The sequence below is a fragment of the Staurois parvus genome, unplaced genomic scaffold, assembly GCF_062004578.1.
Source record: "Staurois parvus isolate SC_StPar_1 unplaced genomic scaffold, SC_StPar_1.0 ptg000587l, whole genome shotgun sequence".
Taxonomy (NCBI): Eukaryota; Metazoa; Chordata; class Amphibia; order Anura; family Ranidae; genus Staurois; species Staurois parvus.
This window is the reverse complement of record NW_028318383.1, coordinates 242667-248666: the sequence shown is the minus strand read 5'-3', so window position 1 is coordinate 248666 and position 6000 is coordinate 242667. Positions and strand designations below refer to the sequence as shown.

The window sequence follows — 6000 nt, the reverse complement described above, 5'->3', positions numbered from 1 at the left end:
GTATATATGGGGAAATAAAGGACATACATTTCATTTGGGTGCAACGTTGCATGACCGCGCGATTGTCAGTTAAAGTACCGCAGCGCTGTATCGCAAAAAATGGCCTGGTCGGGGGCAGGGGGGGGGGGGGGTTTAATCCTTTGGAGGGCGAGGGGTTCATTCATTCCAATGGCCAGAATCAATTATTATTCTGGCCAATTAGATTAATTAACATCCAAGCGCTTGACGCCTATAAACGCACCTAAATGCTTGTAAAAGGCGTCAGGCATTTTTTTTTCCTGCCAAAACGCTGCAGCCAAGAAGAGGAGCGTTTTTTAAAATGTATGAGCCCTATGAAAGACTGCGGTGTTTGTGTCGCAGCGTGCGAAATCAAAGGTCGTGTATATGTCAATGCAGGGTCCGGGGAGTGCGGATATAGTGAATGCGGGGTCCGGGGAGAGCGGATATAGTGAATGCGGGGTCCGGGGAGAGCGGATATAGTGAATGCAGGGTCCGGGGAGTGCGGATATAGTGAATGCGGGGTCCGGGGAGAGCGGATATAGTGAATGCGGGGTCCGGGGAGAGCGGATATAGTGAATGCGGGGTCAGGGGAGAGCGGATATAGTGAATGCGGGGTCCGGGGAGAGCGGATATAGTGAATGCAGGGTCTGGGGAGATCGGATATAGTGAATGCGGGGTCCGGGGAGAGCGGATATAGTGAATGCGGGGTCCGGGGAGAGTGTATATAATGAATGCGGGGTCCAGGGAGAGCGGATATAGTGAATGTGGGGTCCGGGGAGAGCGGATATAGTGAATGCGGGGTCCGAGGAGAGCGGATATAGTGAATGCGGGGTCCAGGGAGAGCGGATATAGTGAATGCGGGGTCCAGGGAGAGCGGATATAGTGAATGTGGGGTCCGGGGAGAGCGGATATAGTGAATGCGGGGTCCGGGGAGAGCGGATATAGTGAATGCGGGGTCCGGGGAGAGCGGATATAGTGAATGCAGGGTCTGGGGAGAGAGGATATAGTGAATGCGGGGGCCGGGGAGAGAGGATATAGTGAATGCGGGGTCCGGGGAGAGCAGATATAGTGAATGCGGGGTCCGAGGAGAGCGGATATAGTGAATGCGGGGTCCGGGGAGAGAGGATATAGTGAATGCGGGGTCCGGGGAGAGAGGATATAGTGAATGCGGGGGCCGGGGAGAAAGGATATAGTGAATGCGGGGTCCGGGGAGAGCGGATATAGTGAATGCGGGGTCCGGGGAGAGCGGATATAGTGAATGCGGGGTCCGGGGAGAGAGGATATAGTGAATGCGGGGTCCGGGGAGACCGGATATAGTGAATGCGGGGTCCGGGGAGACCGGAAATCAAAGGTCGTGTATATGGGCAGTCGCGCATTCACTGCGGCGGGCTGAAACTTGTAGTGCTGCAATAAAGCGACTGTCGCACAAGCAACAGAGTCTTCTGACGTCAGCACCCTGCTGTCACTGGAAATTGGGAACCAAAGATAAACCCCAAAGGAGCCCTGCAAGGTGCAACCGAAGCCCAGACTGAGCTCTGCAGATAGACCTCGGCTACTCCCTGCACCGCCTACTGGTCGCAGATTGAAGTGCAGAGGCTGTCATATCCCTTGTAAACCCATCTAGCAGGATTCCTGTGAGCTGGGGGTTGTTCCAGTCACAAAGGAGCTGCTGATAATAAGAATGCACACTATTTTCACAGCAGACCTCAGTCGTCCAACACCAAGTGCACCGGCTGCTGATCACCCCTGACCAGGGCTGGAGGGAAGGCATTGTCCTCTCGCCGAATCCATTCCTGGATGCAGTAGGTTCTCCTTTCTATACGTCTCATGCCTTGCCTGTTGTCCTTGTATGACTTTTCCTGCAGAAACCAGCTCTGCTATCCAGGGACAGTCCCTGCGGCTGAGGATTTCTTCTTGGAATGGATGGGGGGGGGGGGGTGGAAAAGGCAGCAGCTTAGGACATGGAGGGGTCCAGGGGGCTCCAAATGTCAAAAATTACAAATATGCCTTTAAATGTCGTAAGGTGCCGCTGTCTCCGGTCGTTAGAGCACCTCTGCCCAGTTTAAATGTTTGCGGCTGGGTATGCTTAAAGGGATCGTAACCGTATTTGCGCACGTGCAACAACGCAGTTGAGTTCTGTCCGTGGTATTTTGTCACATTTTCAGAACAGGGGGGGGGGGTGGTCTACTTTCTTCTTCTAAGGTACAGCCTAGACCAGGATGAAGGAGGTAGTTCTCTAAAACTGCGTTCTAAAAAATGTTCACAGCTGGATTTGCCTAAAGTGAATGTAGCCATATTTGCGCACTTGCAACAACGCAGGTGAGTTCTGTCCATGTTGCTTTGCTTATTTGCTCTCTGTTACATTTTCAGGACATGAGGGGGTCTACTTCCTTCTTCTAAGGTACAGCTTGGACCAAGATGAAGGAGGTTGACCCCCAATAACTTGTGGCTGGATTTGCTTAAAGGGATTGTAACCGTATTTGCGCACGTGCAACAATGCAGTTGAGTTCTGTCCGTGGTATTTTGTCATATTTTCAGGACAAGGGGAGGGGGGGGGGTCTACTTTCTTCTTCTAAGGTACAGCCTAGACCAAGATGAAGGAGGTAGTTCTCCAAAACTGCGTTCTAAAAAACGTTCACAGCTGGATGTGCCTAAAGTGAATGTTAGCCGTATTTGCGCACTTGCAACAACGCAGTTGAGTTCTGTCCATGTTGCTTTGCTTATTTGCTCTTTGTTACATTTTCAGGACAAGAGGGGGTCTACTACCTTCTTCCAAGGTACAGCTTGGACCAAGATGAAGGAAGTTGACCCCCGAAAACTTGTGGCTGGATATGCCTAAAGAGATTGTAGCCATATTAGCGCACTTGCAACAACGCAGTTGAGTTCTGTTTGTGATATTTTGTCACATTTTCAGGACAAGGGGAGGGGGGGGGGTCTACCTCCTTCTTCTGAGGTACAGCCTGGACCAAGGTGAAGGAGGTAGTTCTCCAAAAGTGCGTTCTAAAAAATGTTCACAGCTGGATTTGCCTAAAGTGAATGTAGCCGTATTAGCACACTTGCAACAATGCAGGTGAGTTCTGTCCGTGTTGCTTTGCTTATTTGCTCTCTGTTACATTTTAAGGACAAGAGGGGGTCTACTTCCTTCTTCTAAGGTACAGCTTGGACCAAGATGAAGGAGGGTGACCCCCAAAAACTTGTGGCTGGATGTGCTTAAAGGGGTTGTAACCGTATTTGCGCACATGCAACAACGCAGTTGAGTTCTGTTTGTGATATTTTGTCACATTTTCAGGACGGGGGGGGGGTGGGGGGTGGTCTACTTTCTTCTTCTAAGGTACAGCCTAGACCAAGATGAAGGAGGTAGTCCTCCAAAATCTCGTTCTAAAAAAAAGGTTCACAGCTGGATGTGCCTAAAGTGAATGTTGCCGTATTAGTACACTTGCAACAACGCAGTTGAGTTCTGTCCGTGTTGCTTTGCTTATTTGCTCTCTGTTACATTTTCAGGATAAGAGGGGGTCTACTTCCTTATTCTGAGGTACAGCTTGGACCAAGATGAAGGAAGTTGACCCCCAAAAACTTGTAGCTTGATGTGCTTAAAGTGATTGTAGCCATATTAGTACACCTGCAACAATGCGGTTGAGAAAAGTTTGAGGCTGGATAAAATTAAAGTGATTGTAGCCGTATTATTGCACTTGCAACAATGTAGTTGAGTATGTTCATGGTACTTTTTTCAGGACAAGCTTGGACCAAGATGAAGGGAGTAGACCACCAAAAGCTTGTTCTTAAAAAAGTTTGTAGCTGGATATGTTTAAAGTGATTGTAGCCGTATTAGTGTACTTGCAGCAATGCAGTTGGGTACTGCACATAATACTTTTTTTGTACAATCTTTGGGGGGCTTGTCCTCTTGTTGGTCCAAAAAATATTGCTTGGACCAAGATGAAATGGGCAGACTAACCCAAAGCTTGTCCTGAAATGTTATCTTGGACAGTACTCAACTGCGTTCTTGCAACTATACTAATACGGCAACAAGCACTTTCGGGATATTCAACATTTTTTCAGGACAAGCTTTGGTGGTGGTGGTGGGGGGGGGGGGGGTGCTGGGGGGCTAAGGCGCTGCTTAAACCAAAATGAAGGGAGTAGCCCACCAAAAGCTTGTTCTGAAAAAAGTTTGTGGCTGGATATGTTTGAAGTGATTGTAGTCGTATTAGTACACTTGTAACAATGCAGTTGAGTATGTCCAAAATGCTTTTTTTTCAGGACAAGCTTTTGGGGGTCTACTGTGTCCAAACAGTATTGCTTGGGCCAAGATAAAGAGTGTAGACCCCCCCCCCCAAAACTTGTTCTGAAAAAAGTCATTTTGGACAGAACTCGACTGTGTTGTTGCAAGTACACTAATAAGGCTACAATCATTTTAATCATATTCAGCCACAAACCTTTTTTAGGACAAGTTTTGGGGGGTCCACTATCTCCAAACAGTATTGCTTGGGCCAAGATGAAGAGTGTAGACACCCCCCCCCAAAAAAAAAACTTGTTCTGCAAAAAGTAATTTTGGACAGAACTCAACTGTGTTGTTGCAAGTATACTGTTCCGACTACAATCACCAATCAAACCTTTTTTAGGACAGGTTTTTTGGGTGGTCTACCCCTTTCATCCAAGGTGCTGCTGGAACAAAAATGGATGGAGTAGACCACCAAAACATGTTCTGGAAAAATAAATGTTTGTGGCTGGATATGCTTAGTGATTGTAGGTATGTTAGTACACTTGCAAGAATGTGGTTGAGTATGTCTATGACACTTTTTTCACAAGAAGTTTTGAGGGGGTCTACACTGTTCTCCTCAGTCCAAACAGTATTGCTTGGACCAAGATGGAGAGTGTAGACCTTCTAAAACGTGTTCTAAAAAAGGGTTATCTTGGACAGTATTCAGCTGCGTTGTTGCAAGTATACATCTACAATCATTTTAAGCCTATCCAGACACAAACCTTTCTAGGACAAGTTTTGGGGGGTCTACCCCCTTCTTCTAAGCTGCTGCTGGAACCAAAATGGATGGAGTAGACCACCAAAACATGTTCTGGAAAAAAAAAATGTTTGTGGCTGGAAATGCTTAAAGTGATTGTAGGTATGTAGTACACTTGCAACAATGTGGTTCAGTATGTCTATGACACTTTTTTCACGAGACGTTTTGAGGGGTCTACACTGATCTCCTCAGTCCAAACAGTATTGCTTAAACCAAGATGGAGACCTCCTAAAACGTGTTCTAAAAAAGGTTATCTTGGATAGTATTCAGCTGCGTTGTTGCTAGTATACGGCTCCAATCATTTTAAGCCTATCCAGAACAAACTTTTCTAGGACACGTTTTGGGGGGGGTCTACCACCTTCTTCTAAGGTACTGCTGGAACCAAAATGAAGGGAGTAGACCACCAAAAGCTTGTTCTGAAAAAAAAACCGTTTGAGGCTGGATATGCTTAGTGATTGTAGGTATGTTAGTACACTTGCAACAATGTGGTTGAGTATGTCTATGATAATTTTTTCACAACAAATTTTGAGGGGTCTACACTGTTCTCCTCAGTCCAAACAGTATTGCTTGGACCAAGATGGAGAGTGTAGACCTCCTAAAACGTGTTCTAAAAAAGGTTATCTTGGACAGTATTCAGCTGCGTTGTTGCAAGTACACATCTACAATAATTTAAGCCTATTCAGGCACAAACTTTTCTAGGACACGTTTTGGGGGGTCTACCCCTTTCTTCTAAGGTACTGCTGGAACCAAAATGAAGGGAGTAGACCACCAAAAGCTTGTTCTGAAAAAAAAAGAAAAAAGTTTGAGGCTGGAAATGCTTAAAGGGATTGTAGTCATATTAGTACACTCACAACAATGCAGTTGGGTATGTCCACCAGGATACTTTTCTTTCATGACCAGCTTTGAGGGGTCTACCTTGTTCTTCCTTACTGTTACATGTTTCATTGTGAATGGTACCCCCAAACCCACCTGCCTACGGACATGCAGT

General features: G+C 46.8%; 1 protein-coding gene across 1 annotated transcript in view; it reads left to right on the top strand.

Annotated features, from left to right (window-relative positions):
- The first annotated feature begins 1629 nt into the window (after nt 1–1629).
- LOC149449999 (prominin-1-A-like) overlaps nt 1630–6000 on the top strand; it is a 202331-nt gene continuing 197960 nt past the window's right edge. The window contains exon 1 of the mRNA XM_089692505.1: nt 1630–1802. The gene's annotated coding sequence lies outside the window, so the exon portion shown is untranslated. The remainder of the gene's footprint in view (nt 1803–6000) is intronic.